This window comes from Homalodisca vitripennis, unplaced genomic scaffold (genome assembly GCF_021130785.1).
Source record: "Homalodisca vitripennis isolate AUS2020 unplaced genomic scaffold, UT_GWSS_2.1 ScUCBcl_5025;HRSCAF=11531, whole genome shotgun sequence".
NCBI classification, from domain to species: domain Eukaryota; kingdom Metazoa; phylum Arthropoda; class Insecta; order Hemiptera; family Cicadellidae; genus Homalodisca; species Homalodisca vitripennis.
Window position 1 is genome coordinate 60,815 of NW_025781146.1, and position 16,988 is coordinate 77,802.

The window sequence follows — 16,988 nt, forward strand, 5'->3', positions numbered from 1 at the left end:
CAATAGCAAATATACCAATCTTATAATTAAAAATTAGCCATGCACCAATATCACATTGCAACTACTATATACATAAAGCAAGCACTAACCATTAACACAAAAAATATTTCTTACGGGATGTAAAAGCTAGATGAATTGATAATATAAAAATAGATCTAAACTATATTTAAATTCTGTAAAGCAATTGTATAGCTCCAAAAATAAAAATATGGAGTTTACTTTCTCAAGCATATAATTTTGGAAAGAAAAAACAAAATAATCACTTATAACACACCATGCAGAATTACCCTACCATATGTAGGCTAAGATAAAGGTAAATTACTTGAACCATGCAATAATGCTACTAAGCTAAATTACTATAAATATTAGGGCTCTATGAATTATCAAAAGAAAAATTGAACACTCACCCTATCTGCCACAGTTCACCAGAAAAATAAACTAAAATATCGTTAAATAAATATTTTGATGGAGGTTATCGGGGTGAGGGTGTCAGGACGTTCGCAAAAATAAAAAGAAAGGGTTGCGAGTCCCGAAATAGATAGAGGAGAAAAAAATAAAGGTAATCACTTACAAAGATATAAATAATTAATAAAATGAAAATTAGATTGAACTTCAATAAGAAAGAAAAATATTTCCGAGTAGATTGGAGATTCGCCAAGAAATGTGATAATAATCAGACAATAGAATGATGGTCCGAGAAAACTTTATACCTAATATAAAAAATTTACAATCGATTGAACATAAGATTTAGTTTATGAGGACGGGGTCGGTGGGAAGAAAGTATTTATCAAAGGGAGTCGTCTTGTGGGTAATAGGATGCCAGTTACTATCGCCGGAAAGAAAGCAGTGGTAAGGCGAGTCCCGACTGTTATAATTTTTTCCGGGTAGGAGATAATTGGTAGGAAAGTTCGTAAAGGAAAACTCGGGATGAGGTGTCAGATCGATCGCCAGGAAAAGAAAATGCGAGATCTGAAAAATTTAGAAAGGAAAATTTTAACAACAGTAATTAAAATTTAGTCGAAATGAAAAAAAAAAATAATCTGAGTAATTGAAATTCTAAATATAAGTTAAATTGAAGAAAAGAATGACTTTAGTAATTCAAGTTGAAAAAGTAATTAAAGTTTCAGTAAATTGAGAAAATCAAATATATTCTATTTAAATTTAATGATACCCTTAAATATCAAATAAATTATTAAGAGTATATTTAAAATCAAACAATTATTTCATCAAAAAATAAATCTATAACCATCAAACATTACTAATATATTTCAGATCGATTAATTTTCATAAATGACAAATAAAATATTAAATTCTGTCTCACATAAAAAAAAATTTGGAAGAAATTGTTTGATGGCGGAGATAAAACACTTTAGTAAGGAACAGGGTCGTTGTTCCTTACCTGGTGCTGGATATCGGCGGCGGGCGTCGAGTCGTGATGTACAATCGTTCAGCGAGCGGGGTCGGGGGAAGGGGTTGAAGTAGTCGTGGTGAGCAGCGGATCGTCGGCGGTGTCGCGGTCACTGACTGTCTCTCTCTGTGTCTTCAATCGGCCGTCATTATATAGGGTTCGCCGCGATCGCGGGGATGGGGGGAAGCCTTCTCCTCTCGCCGTGATCGGAGAGGGGAAGCGGCGATATCCGTGCCGGGCACGGACCTGCCAGATAGCGTCTGACTCATCGTCAGTAAAATAATTATTTCGCTCTTTTTATGATAATTCTAAAACTCAAGTCGTTATTCGTAATATTAAAAAAAAATTGTCTGTTCTAATTTTTTTCAATTTTACTAATGAATATTTTAAATTTAATTTTGTATGTTAAAAAAATAACATGTTACAAAATATTTCTATTATTAAATTACAAAATTTTTTTATCAATGTGGAAAAATTTGACATCCATAAAAAATTTATCGAAACATTAGAGAATATTAATTTTAAATCATAACTGTGATTAATTTCTCTCCTAATAACAACATACTCTGTTTACATCGAATTTCACTTTTTGATACGGGAGAGAAATTACTGTAATATTGTTACCTTCTAATTGGTTTTAATCTATTTAGTACGTTATTTATAAATTTTACATACTTATTTTCTAAAAAAAAAAGAACAATTTACATTTCGAAAGAGAACTTAGGAACCATTAGGTTTCGGAGACCTATTAACCTGATGCTTTTAGTATTCTGAAACATAGTGAAAGTTGATATTTTTTCCACAGCGAGAAGATCCTGTGATCACACTGAAAAATAATTTGCTCTCTGTGGGCGGGGAACGCGCGGTTGTCATTGGCTGCAACATGCGGCTGTTTCCACTTTGTCACAAGTGAGCGCCGCACACGGGATATATCAGTGCCATGTTATTTATCATTGAAAACTACAGGCAATAGCATTTGTAATATTGAAAATATGCAGGGATATGCGTCATGTGTTGTGAACACCAGTGACTTTCATAAAAGGAATGTGACATAAAATTTAAATAGAATGAAAAATACTTTTTATTTATTGAAAAGTAAAATTATAATTTAACTGTGTTCAAAAAATTAGTAGTATAGTTATCAAAACGGCACGCTTTAATCGTTTTCTATTATACATAACTACTAGCGTATCAATATATCATGAGTAGGTGTTACTATATCATAAGCGAATTACCGAGTGGTTCAACGACTGTAGAGTTTGTATTACTCCCTTATTTGGTGACAAATCAAATCCACATTTTATTGCATTTTTACAATTTTACATTGCATTGCAAATGTCCATTAAATCATTGTACACAAATCATTTTGTAAATAGTTTCACACATGCCAAAGTTAAAGCATTCACACAATGCATCCAAACCTTACACTTGCACACATTCACCCAAGCCACACTTCTCACTAACTCTAGATCCTATGCCTCTCATAAAAATCCAGCGGCTCTCATCATGAATTCATCGACAGAGTAGAACGCTCTAGACACCAATAGGCTCTAGACAGGTAAAATAACATGGTTATAAATGGGTTTAAGGGAACCAAACAAAGTGTAGAAAGGTGAGTGGCTTTAACGGCTGTCATTAAATATAAAATTTTTAAATTAGTCATAGGATCACTTTGTAGAGCATTAAATATTGCTCTTTTTTCGTGGTTAAGTCGTTTGTTCAAGATACTTCGGTTAGGAATGCAGGCACATGTGGGGGGTTACAAACAAGCATGAAGGGCGTCATAAAATAATGTTTATTTTGAATTAGGTTTAAATATATTCTGAAGTGCTACTGGTGTGTATTTTGCGGCTTTTAAAGTTTATGCAAGTTATTTTACAAATTTTATTGAAAATAAAAGGGCCAAGAGGAATTAATTATTTAATTACAATAATTTGTGATGTATAAATATGAATTATGTTCCTCTTAACTTGATGACTCATAGCTCTCACTCCCGTCAGAACTATTTATCCAAGATATTAAATTGCATCCACAGATGGTGAAACAATTAAATCTCCTCTTTATTTGGATTACTCGGGATTGCTGCTGGGTAAACAAGACAGAGCTCTTTAATGTGAGGTATCTCTGATGTTTGAAACGATTATCGGGGGCTAGTTTTTAATATCTTCCACGTCACCGATATTTTTAGATCTTATCAGCATAGACTTGGACTCCAGATTCCAGGAGCCAACTCTAAGCGGTATCAACCCTGCCAACTATAGATATGTTTTGAGAGTAGTCATATGAACTTCACTGTGTGTTTTAGGTCTTTATGATGTGCCGGGAGGACTGATAGCTCTCCTGTCCGTGTTCTATGGCACAATATCTGTGGTGGCGGTGGTGGGCAACTCGCTGGTCATGTGGATTGTTGCCACAAGCAGAAGGATGCAGAAACGTCACCAATTGCTTCATTGCGAATCTGGCTCTTGCCGACATCGTCATTGGCTTGTTCGCTATTCCATTCCAGGTAAACTTATCGATTTATCTTATTGTTTAAAGCGAACTCTCATTGAATCTATACTGCAATAAAAGATAAATTTTGATTCCAGGTTATTCTTGAAATATATAAAAAAATTGTACTTATTTGAGTGATTTTTTTTTAATAGCCAACCCTTCAAAACTATAAAATGGCCTTGAAAAATTGTGATCGTATTAGAAGAAATCTTAATATTGAAGATTGTCTTTACTCAATCAGTATCTACAGATTATCCTGCATTAGTTATTCTAAATAAAGGTAATGTTACTGACGTAACTATGGGTGATGAGGGGAATAGAATGCCCCAGAATAATAGATAAAAGTTCTTTGTTTAACATTAACCAAACTTAAATTAAATGTATCGCAGTAAATTAAGCCTACTTGAAATACTTCAATTCAAAGTTATTCCCCGGTGTGGTGTGGTTTTCATTTATGTATACTTGAACTTTTCCTAATCCTGTATATTGAGAGAAGGGCTCCATAAATGTTGATAATCATTCTAGGAACAAGTAAAACAAGAATCCGTACTGCGCTAATAAGCCATGTTTGCCCTGATACAAACTGTCATAGTTTACTGCTGCTTATACGTCCCGGTAAAATTATTCTTACCAGTCAACATTTTGAGTACATGCAATACTCCTCTTTTTACATACAATACTACCTAAAATCTTGTAGTATGAGAAAAATATTTTTTGCAAAAAATGATAAAAAAACTTGCCTAATAGACTACCTTTTTTATGTCTGAGGAAAGATATATTCGGACATTTGCCACCATTCTGTGATACAAAAGATGATATTTTGTATTACTTTTCAGATTACGAATGTTCGGAAATATTCCCTTTCCTTCAAAATCCTTTTATAACAAACCACATTAAGACATAATTCTTTAAATTTATCATTTAATTTAAAAAATATTTTATACTACCAACAAATTAATTATATGAAGTGGTTAATATATATCCAGGCATTGAAGAGGCAATTTGTGCTGAATGGAAAATGTAAGTTTTACGTTTGTAATTTTGAATTTTCTCTATTATTATATTTATTTATAATAACATTAAACAGACTGCATGCATATATTTAAGGTGATGTGCTTTGATGGACTGGCTGTCTCACAGTTTGCTCGTGACGTACGTGATTGTCCTCAAGGGACGAGATGAGTGTCAGCTGTCAGACATTGGCTCTCTTCACTTATTGATCTGCCTCGACTTTAAGTGATAACGTGTTCTCGTGTCTTCTTGTATTTATAGTGTTTCCTTGTATAAAACTTTGAGTTGGACAGAGTATAATATTGTTATAAAGCATATTGTTGGCTTAAATAGGCAACGATATATAAAAAAAAACTTTAAATATTCAATCTATATTATTTGGATAGTGGATATTTTAGTTAAATTAAATACAGGTATCGTATTGCAATACAGTTTATTTAAAAAAAATCTCTTAAATACGAGGGCAAATCAAATATAAAACGGTAATTTTCAAAATTATATTTATTGAATAATATTATATAGAAACTATACCTTCAACATTTTTTCAATGTAGTCTCCTGCATTATCTACACATTTCTGCCACCGATTTGGAAGCTTGAATATTCCCTGTTCATAAAAAGATTGAGGGCGAGTTGTTAACCAATCGCGCACGTGCTTTTCGACGTTTTCATTGTTTTCAAAATCGTTTTCCTCCAAGTGATTCTTTCAGGGGCGCAAAGAAAAAATAGTCACAAGGGGACAGGTCTGGACTCTAAGGAGGGTGTTCCAGAGTTTCCCAGCCCATTTCTTCAAATTTATCCCTTGTCAACAATGCGGTGTGAGGCCTTGCGTTGTCATGGAGAAGGATGACATCTCTAATGGGCACACCTCGTCTTTTGTCCCGGTAACTGGTTTTTGCTGACTGTGGCAGTAGTAAGCCGCATTCACTGTTCGTTGATCGTGAATAAAATCAATGAATAGAACTCCCTTGAGTCAACAAAAATTGTTGCAAGAACATTTCCGGCTGAGAGACGAGTTTTGGCTTTCACTGGGCAGCCTTCATCCTTCCTTCGCCACTCCTTACTTGCCATTTTCGATTCGGGAGTGTAATGGTGGACCCACGTCTCATCAAATGTGACGATACGCCTCAAAAAATCTTCACCTTCTTCTTGAAATCGTTGCCGAAGTCTCCCCAGCAATCTCTCTCCGACCTGACCTGTTTTTTTTTGATTTCCGGTCAAAAAACCTCGGAACCCAGCGAGCACTAATTTTTCTGAAGCCAAGGTTGTCTGTGATTGCAGACTGAACACTCCAGTAGCTGATACCAAATTTCCGACGAGATTTCTTGAACAGTTAACCGGCGATCACCTTCAATAACCCATCGAACCGCACTAATGTTGTCATCTGTAAGACTAGACCTTAGGCGTCGACCGTGACTTTTCATTTTTCAACACGTTCTCGGCCATCCCTAAATTCTCTGGCCCACGATACACTCGATTTTGAGACAGAGTAGTGTCCCCAAACTGTGCCTGCAAACGAGTAAAAATTTCTGAAGGCTTAACACCTTCATTTGTTAAAAAATATTTAATGACGATGCATTGCGCAACAGATGGATGTACCTCTCACTCGGACTGGCTGTACTGGAGGCAGAACACAACGGTAGTTAGTGTGAAGCAAGCAGTCCCCCCCGCATCACGTTCGAACGTGTTTGGTACAGTCAACAGCAAAATTACCGTTTATATTTGATTTGCCCTCGTAATAAAAAGTCATGGTATTTTTGACTGATGCATACAGTAGTTTCGATGCTTAAAATAACCAAAACATTACGACACTTCGTTGTATATTCAGATTTAAAAAAGTCGGCAAATCTTGATTCACAAAGAAATATGCTACTAAAAATCATTTGTCAAATAAATAAAATTCCAAAAACTATATATAAGTTGAAAATGAGCCAAAAATGCGACGTTTCAGTTCCAAGCTTTTCATCCAAGCGTCACCAAACGATATTTAGTATCGGTATTGATTTTGTGCGACTTTTTTGTCTGTAACAGTTTTGAGTAATATATGTGTAGAGTATATTTATTAAAGTGTACGTTAGATCGTATTACTATATTTTCGTAAATAAAATAACAAAAACCAGCCAGGTGCTATAAGGAATAATATATTTTTATGTATAATTGATTTTTTACTTGGAAAAGTTAACCGACATCTACATGTCAGCGTTGTAATTAATCGGTATTGCGCAGTTATTTTAACATACTTAATCTAAAAAAATCCATGAAAATACCATGCATACATTTTTAACTATACACAAAAGTATCCATTACCTCATTAATCTATTTTAAGTGTGTTCAAATAATAACATATTTTCATAAAAATATAATATCATAATTATCTAGATACGTAAAAGTAGGTATATATGGTTATATGTATATATGTAATTCTACATTATGTAAGTAGTCGTAATGATGTATTTGGCTTTTACCAATCATGTTATCTTGCTTGTAGTTTACCCGTAAAAATTTATTGTTAAGTAACCTATAACAAAAATATTAAAACACAGTCATATTAAAAATGAAAAACGGTAAGAAACTTTTAAACCCGCATAAAAAGGTTCTTAAAACTAAAAATTACTGAGATGATCAACTTCCATCCTAATTACAAAATCGTTTCTTAAGACATTTATTTGCGTACTTCAAATGCATTTTTTTATCAGCAGAAACTTTTCTTTTCTAGTTTTAAATAAAACCTATGTTTGACGTAGACAGAGATTCGTATAAAAGTCTTTTCACCTCACGGTTGTAGTTATTAACCAGTAAGAACATAAATTGGAAGTTACTTGATTTATGGAAGGAAATCCAATTTCTTATAAATTTTTAAATCCAAACACAAAGGCAAGATAAAAAAAATAATAGTTAGCTACTTCTTTATACTTAATGTATAGACAATTAATACTCCAAATTATATGTGCAAATAAAAATCATTAATATTTTATTAAAAGTCATGTATTGTATGTTGTATGTATATGAATAAAATTGTTTTAAACTACTTATTTAAGAGTAAATTTTACCCTTTTTTGTTCATCCATTGATTCTTTAATAGTAATATGCTAGTATTTTTAATAACTTTTCGTAAAAAACTAGTAAAATCGGAACGTAAAAACCAACAACATATTAAATTTAACAAATTGACAAGTTTTTATTAATTTATGTTCCTAGTCATTCTTATCAAGAACAGAACTAAAAATAAATGACGATGACACTAGTTTAAACCGTTGATGAGTTGTCTGATTTAATAACTTTTTGCTTTCTTCAGTTCCAGGCCGCTTTACTCCAGAGGTGGAACCACCTCCCACACTTCATGTGTGCGTTCTGCCCATTCGTGCAGGTATTGACTGTCAATGTGTCCGTGTTCACGCTTACTGCTATAGCCGTGGACAGGCATCGTGCCATCCTCAACCCGCTTAGGTAGGTTCATCCTTACTCTTCACATCCCTCTGATACCTATACCACAACTGTGTATGTTTGGCTCTCTATCCTACGTATTACATCTGAAAATCTGTTTCAGCGCAAGACCTTCCAAATTACGAGCCAAGATATCCATAGCATGCATTTGGTGTGTCGCAGGGATCTTTAGCTGCACCCATGGCTATTGCACTCAGAGTAGCCATTGTCGAGGAAGTCGATTCTAGTACGTATTTTCTTTAATAACAAATTTAAAATATCAAATTATTTATAACACAATACAAATAAACATAGGTGCAATATTTAGACTTGATTTATTATCAAACTACAAACTTAAATGTAGACACTGCAAATGAACTTCCTTTTACCCCTTTGTTAAAACACTTCTTATTTTCAAAAACCTTTTATTCACTGGAGTAGTTCTTAACTGGCAGCTTGGGAACATTAAATCGATTCACTCCCTTTGTTGCTTGGTTTGCTAAGTGTGAATGATGTGAACACAGTTATGTATTTTAACGCGTGGAATACTTCTTTCAACACTGTTACCAATATGAAAACTGACAGCTGCTATACAATATAAATATTTTCTTGAGCAATAAAATGTATTAACATTTAAATTTGAATAAAAAGCTTTGTAAATTCTTCGTATGTTTATTATCTGCTACCACACATAAAAAGCTATGAACTTTGGTACTTGTTTAACAACAAAACAAATTTATTTTCTCTAAGTCCAGAAAAGAGGTGGCAAATGTATAGAGGAATATTATATGGATAATAACTGTACTATTTTATGCACATCTTCATATAGACAAACATGAATTGCAAATGTGTTGCTAAGTGCTAAATCTTCAGAATGACTGAACCAATTCTGTTAAGTCTTTTTGTAAAATATTTATGAAAACCGAGGAAGATTTATATGGATTAGAAACTTTACCTGGAATAGTTTAGAACTGCAAAAATTATAATAATTACGTTTATCAATCCAAATTTATGTTAATTTAGGTTTTAGGAACGGTATAACGAATTTATTAATCACTTGCTTATATCGTCAACTCAGAGTTCTGGAAGGGTGAGGTAGAAACCGAAGACCTCATTCTAGCATAAATTATGCAATGGGATGATAACGCCAATAGTATATAATGTTAATAATTATGTACTAAAATAGGTACTAAAAAAGGTAAATACATCTTAATAGTATAATGGACTGTTATGGGAGAATAGCTCTGAGAGACAAGGTTATACCGAAAAATTGGTTTAGAAAACGGAAAAATTCAAATCGTGTATCTGTAAAGCAACGAAACGCTACATCTGGTAGCACTATTATATTTTACCGACGCGAGCGGTCGAGGAACACTACAAGTGTGCATTTACTCAGAGAACTCTCTCTCCTCCGTGCTTCACGTTTGGAGTGAACAAAAGCGAGATTATCACATGTGTTTGTAAGATATTGCTTTTAAGATTTTTGGCAACCCGATTTATTTAAGATCCTGAAATAAGAAAACTCGTCATTTCTAACTTTTTTCATTTTAGTTTGTTTATTTTTAAATAATATAACTTTTAATATCAATAATTTTATATTTATAGACAAAAGTAGGATTCAATTTCATAATCAGATTTATGATTTAAATAATTATTTCTGTTTTATAAATTTTAATTCTATGCTTCCTCATAAGTTAAGCCTATTAAAGTCAAAACTATAACATTATCCACTCCCCATTAAAACATACACATCGAATAATGAAAACCTGACGTGTCTCTTAAATCTGGTCTTATAAATGTTCAAGAGCGGCAAAAAACCCACTGCAAATCAGCACCAAGGGTAGATTTATAGGTTTATTTTGCGGGATATAACTGGTGGAGTTAAAGGGACTCCCTAAGTGTTAAGGAATTTTGCTAGCCTGGACATAATTGAATGCCACCCTCCCTGCATGCTTTGACTGGAGCTGGTTTCACCTTTTTCCAAGGACACTTGACTGAGATTAATTCCCAAGAATCCTTCGTAATGGATCTTGACAGGAAGTTATCCCTAGCCCCAACCATACCCATCCAGAATATTATGTCACTCTGGAAGCAGCGCATAGGTACTTTGCAATCAATAAGAGCAATCTCTCAGCTTTTTGTCCTGAGAGAAAATTTTACACATAACATTCTTAAAATAATGTTAAGATAATCACAACTGTGAGTGATGTCGAAATCATTACTAGTTTGCCTTAAATACCTTTTACCTTTCTGATATATTTTAAACTCTGGGTAGTTGTTTTCATATTGATGTATTGCAGGAAACGTTTTTAGTTTATAATGTTACGAGAATGTGGGAGAATATTCTAGATAAACGATCCAATCTCCGTACGAAGGAATTATAGGTGAATAGCGCCGTTTAAAAGTGGTGAGAGCGGTCAGTGGGTTAGGTCAGTTTCTTTGATCCGGCCGTCATTCGCCTCTCCTTATCAGAGCGGTTGGTGAGCGACCCTTCTCCACTCCACTCCTCTAGCAAGTTCAGGACTTCTTCACTTGAATGTTTTGGAAGCACCAATAATCTGATAAGGAACCGTAGCGACGCAGCGAGCGGAGTTCAGCGAGCCTGAGATGTGAACTTGCGAAACGAAAGAACTAGTGGTAATACTCGTAACAGCTGGATTTGAGTTAGTGTCGAATAGCCTTGTGTGTAACTAAATTGAAAATTAGTTAATAATGCATTGTCACAGAATAAATTGATGAACAGTTAGTGAGTTTTGCAAACAAGTAGCTTTTTAAGCCAGCCTAGTTTTAAGTTAATATTGTATTAAGGTTTATTTGTAACATAAATATTTAGTGGATTTAATATTCAAAGAGTGTTTAATTTAAGTAAACTCGTAACAATATTAATGTATTTATCTTAAACTATCTGATCTTTTTACATTATTACCAAATTATAACGTCACTTACAAACGTATGGGAATTAAAAAAATTTTAAGTAGCACAAAATCTAATTTTGCTACAGAATAGACCATGGGTTTATCAATTCCATTATTCATTTTAAACTTACATCTCGTATAATATATATATATATGTATAACTTAGTAAATATATAGGTTGTGCTCTATTTTAATAACGACATGTTGAGCGTGTTCTATTAGTAGAGTGTACTGCATTAATTATATATCTAAAAATATAAAATTTTATCATGTAAATAATGTATTTACAGACATAAATATTAAATACCGAACTCAAAAGAAACGAGAAACTTTAAACCCTTAACGGACAAATTAATCACCAAAGACTTATTTTGAAGTCATCATCATCCAATAAACAAGCTGTTAAATTTTTTAATATATCTAACTTCACAATCTCATTGAATAACAATGTTAAACTCTGATATCAATTGATCTTTCAATGAAAAACATCTAAAACAACAATTGAGTTCTTTATGTTTTGCTCTCCGATGTAGTCTCACTATATTTTCTTCATAACATGGGCGCTCGAAAGATTGTTTCTGTTGTATTTACCAATTTCAAAATGTTTTTACCAAACTTGTTATTCAGAAGCTTGATTGTCACAAATGGTGCCATTTTTCCAGAGGGCAGGTTGCACACGAAGCCGTTCTGTTACAACGTCAACATGTCGGACGAGGGCAATGCTCAGTTATCGCTTCGTGCTGTTTTTCGTGCAGTACTTTAACGCCGCTGTGTCGTCATCTCGTGCGTGTATGTGCGCATGGCGCTGCGCCTCTGGGGATCCCGGGCGCCCGGCAACGCTCAGGACAGCCGAGACGCCAACCTCATGAAAGAACAAGAAAAAGGTATGCCAAATATTCTACAACTACTAGGATTGACGTGCTCAGATGATTAACAATTTGAAGTATGTTGAACAACAAATTTAGTGATAATATACTGCACTAATATAAAGAAGAAGGCAAAACTTATGATAAATGTTTCAGAAGATATTCAATGTTTTAAATGTAAAATAGTAGTACTGTATGGCGTCACAATGAGTTAGTCTGATTATTAGTTCGCGTGAGTTAGTTTGGCATATTATTTGGTTGCACAAACAGATGTCGTCATTTTTTTACCTTTGTGTTTGGATTTACTTGTGATATTCTAGTATTGAAATAATGTACAAATAAAAGTATTACTAAATTTTTCGTTAAATAAAGATCCATCACAACGTTTATATTTATCTTTAGCGTAGAGAAGTAAGTTATAAGAAATGACCTGTGAAATGTGTAATAAAAAAGAAACCAATGATTATGTAAAACAATCTATGGATGATGTAATTACTTTTTTTATTACTCTACAGGCGTCAGGATTCCATAATAATCTATAGCCCATATATATTTAAATTGAATAAGGCTATTGCCATTTATACACAATTTAACGTAAATAAAAGTCGTTTGACAGGTGTTTGGTCTTCCGATCATATGTTAGTTTGCTTATTTAAAACGCATATGTGACAGATATGGCCAAATACAAAATAATTGAATCGGAAAAAGTGAGCGCTCTGTGGTGTAATGGTAAGCACATTCATTTCGGCAAGTGAGAGATCCGGGTTCGACTCCCGGCGGAGCAAGTACTTTTTGTTATTCAATGTTTATTGAAATTAAATAAGGCTATTGCCATTTATACAATTTAACGTATATATATATATATATATATATATATATATATATATATATATTATTATTATTATTATTGATAGCTTTGTTATAAAGTACTTCAATGTGATAAAAATTAATAATACCATTCTTTTACTTTGTAAATGTAGGGTAGCTCCAGAAGCTTAAACTTTATATCAGGAGCGGTACTATTGTCATTACAAGATATTATACGAATATTCCTCTAAGGTTATTGGGACTAAAATTATTAACGAGATTTAAATGGATTCATAAGTCTGAATCATTATCGTTGAATTTTATCACCAGGAAGGTGAAAACTGAAACGATGTGAACCGACGAGTTCTGCGTCTTTCTCTTTTACGTGTTTTTATTAAAGTATAGTATTTGTTATGGTTACCCTAGTATACAAGAACACTTTTACCATTTTGGTAAACAATCGAGGGATGATGCAATAGCCTTTCCGATTAATCTACCATATTCAGGATTCTCTAATAATCTATAGCCTATATATGAATACCTAAACCTTTGAGTATTTTTTTAACCAGTAATATTTTTAATAATGTTTTTTTAGTAACGTAGGAAATATTTTTTCCTCAAGATGATAGGGAATTATATATGAACAGCTACAACTGAATTAGACATATATGTATAACGTCTTATGGAATAATTTACAATCCACAAATGCATGAATAGACATGTATTATGCGTAAATGCAATTAGTAATACTAAGAAATAAAATTTTTTTTTTATTTCCATTTCATTTCAAAACTTCAATGAACCTAATTAAAAAACCATACAAATAACTTGAATCACCACCTCACTTATGTTGTGGACATTTTTGTGACGATAGTGTAATGAAAAACTTTGTCATCGTGTAATACTTTATAATAATCTATAGGCACTAGAGAGCGTCAAACTGAAAAAGAGTACATTGTTTCAAGGTATCTCCTGTGATTTTATATGTACTTGGTTAGATTCCTCTTTTAATCTTCATTGTGTGGATTAGTAAGACGTGGGCTAACACATATGAAACAACACTCTTACACGTACAGAATACTAAATACTAGTAAAGAAACAAACGTTTCCCGCATATTACTGTAAATGATTGTAATTTTCTGTAAAAGAAGGTATAATTCTTGGTTGCAGGTTATAAAGATGTTGGTGATCGTAGTCGCACTCTTCGGCCTATGTTGGCTGCCCCTGCAAACCTACAACGTCCTCCAGGACGTCTTTCCTGAAATCAACAAGTGAGTATCAACTTATGTGTTTCTCACTTACGCAAATTAAGTCTCTGCTGATATCAGTCAAGCAGGCACTCAAGCGTTCGTAAGCGTATTAAGTAGGAATAAAAGAAAACAGTATCTTTGGAACTGACACAGATAATAAAAATCAGGAAAAAGTATATTGGTTCTAGATATGGAATTAATAGTTTTATTACAAATATAGCCTAATAAACACGTGATATAAGCAGTATACCGTGTGTTTCAAAATGTTACGCACACTGAAGTTATCTCGGAAACTATCAAAAATACAGCAAAGATTAAATTGACAATGTTACGTAATAACAAGTTATTGTCCTTAAGTTAATACAAAAGATCGTTAACAAATCTGTCGAAAATCCTTACAAGTTTAACGTCCCTACGATTATTGGAATGAAAAACTTGATTTCGTTAAAAAATGAATAGAATATTTTGTAGCAGTTACTCCCAACTATACAGTAAATGAATGCAATATCAGTCGATCGTCATGTTTACTAACCATCCGACTAATAGAGTAAACTTTATCTTCAAACGAACATACAAAAACGGGTTTTTATTCTTTATTTGAATATAACTACAAGCAAATTATAACATATATGGTATTTTTGAAATCAGTAAATATATTTCTTTCTTTTAATAAAGTACAAAAATGGGTCTTTTGCATTTTAAAAAATTGACTCAAATCCTTCATCCTATGCTTGATGGTTTAAAAAAATTGTTCACTATAATATTTCAATTCTAGAATATTTCATGCAGATTTCATGTAAAAAAGTAAAAAAAATAGGTAATAAAAAACCGAACTGTAACCGTTTGAAATATTTTGACCAAAATCTGTTTTTAGAGCGCATTGATCGCGAACGACGCAACCAATGATATTTACTAATATAGTCATAATTAATTACCAATTATCTTAACCACGTTTATTTGTTACTCTCTTGTAATTACGCATCACTTTGTCCATTTAATCTTTGCCATGTCTGTTATGGTCCCTTTGGAGGGGTTTTAATTATTTATGGAGTATAAATAATATTACCCATACCCTTATGGAGTATGGTCCCTGTTATGGTCCCTTGATCCCTCCATTGTGTATAACAATTTTCAACACAACGGTATAGCGGTATGTATTTTAAGTATTAAAACTGAATACTTAAAACTGCATTGAACATAAGTCTTTGTTATTCTAACTTCTAAGAGAGTTATTTGTAATTCTTAAGACATGTTATTACATACAATTTTCAATAATCAATTTTGCTTAAAAGAATGAACACGTCTGCGAGGGCTCTGACAAGACCGCAGTTATTAAGGACCGTCTTGTTCTCTTGTAAAGACTTAACGGAGTTCAGCCCGCCCTCCAGAGATCATTTCAGTGAGGGTTTCATCAAAAGTAGATTTAATCTCAATGTCATAGACCCTCAAAATACAAGCAGTTCTGCTCACATCATGGTAAGTATACAAACTAGCACTGTGTTACCAAACAAATAGTGATCGGCACAATTGTTACAGTTTTAACGGTTAATGTTTATAAATGTTAATAATTTTGGAAGTATTTCTCTTCAATTTTCTGATATTTTACTTGGGCAGATAATGTATGTGTCCAGTCCTGATATTTTCAAACTGATACATTGGGTTCATTATTGACGCATCTAAAAACATTGCTTCCTGTATTGTTCCTGTTTTTTTTAAGACATGCCGTGTTTATTGCTGTACTTAACTGCCTCTCAAGAGTCACATAGGTGAATAGTCTTCTTTTATGAGAAAAACAAAATAGGTTTTTTTTTTAAATATTTCATCTTTTCTATAAATAGTTTACAATAATGACCAGCGTATAATGCGTGCACAATAATCTTAAAAGGATTTACATTTTTTTACTATATAAAAGCAATATTAAAAATATAAGATGTTCTTAATTAATTTTAAAAATGAACTAATAAATAAACTAAACAAATTATACAAAAACCTTAAAAATAGAACAATTTCTAATTATTTTTTAAATACACAGAATATGATTTAAAAATGTAAACGATTGTAAAACACTTGAAATTTTAATAAAAAATAAATAATATTTAACTTAACATAAAAATATATTTTTGAGATCGATCCAAAAAATTACATTAATTTTGTAATAGATGTGTAAAATATTTTATCATTAAATCGATCTTGGGAATCCTGATTTTGTTGATATTAATAAAATATGAACGATAGTAAAAGATCTAAGTTTATACCATTAACCATATCGCCCTTATTTAAAACAAACATTTAAAGTGAAGTAAAAGTAAAATAAAGAATGTCTTTATTTTTATCAGGCGAAGTTAGGACTAAGAAGCCCTCTCTAACACTTTTTTTAACCTGGGTACCAACGGGTTAGTGGGTGACTGCTTGTCAGGACCAGGATAGCTTTTTTGTAGAGCAAATCCTTATGGGTTATGTTCAGAGGTTGTAACATCAACACGAGTTTATGTTACAGGTATCGATACATCAACGTTATATGGTTCTGCTGTGACTGGTTAGCCATGAGCAACAGCTGTTTACAATCCCTTCATATACGGAATATACAATGTAAGTAGAAATAAAACATGGGAAGTGTGTTTGCAGAGAAAATATAACGTTATTGCTTTATATTTTTTAGTTTAGCTAGATATCCTTATATACAGGGTTGTGTTAGCCTAAGTTAACTGATAACTTCCCTAAATGCAGTACCGTTTTGTTTAAAATAACTAGATTGAAAAATAAACAACTTTAACTGGACATATTAACTCTTTCTTTACTAGTATTAACACATTATG

At 32.6% G+C, this 16,988-nt stretch overlaps 1 pseudogene; it reads left to right on the forward strand.

Annotated features, from left to right (window-relative positions):
• The window catches only part of LOC124373195, a 38,651-nt pseudogene extending 21,890 nt beyond the window's left edge, over positions 1-16,761 (forward strand).
• The last annotated feature ends 227 nt before the right edge of the window (positions 16,762-16,988 follow it).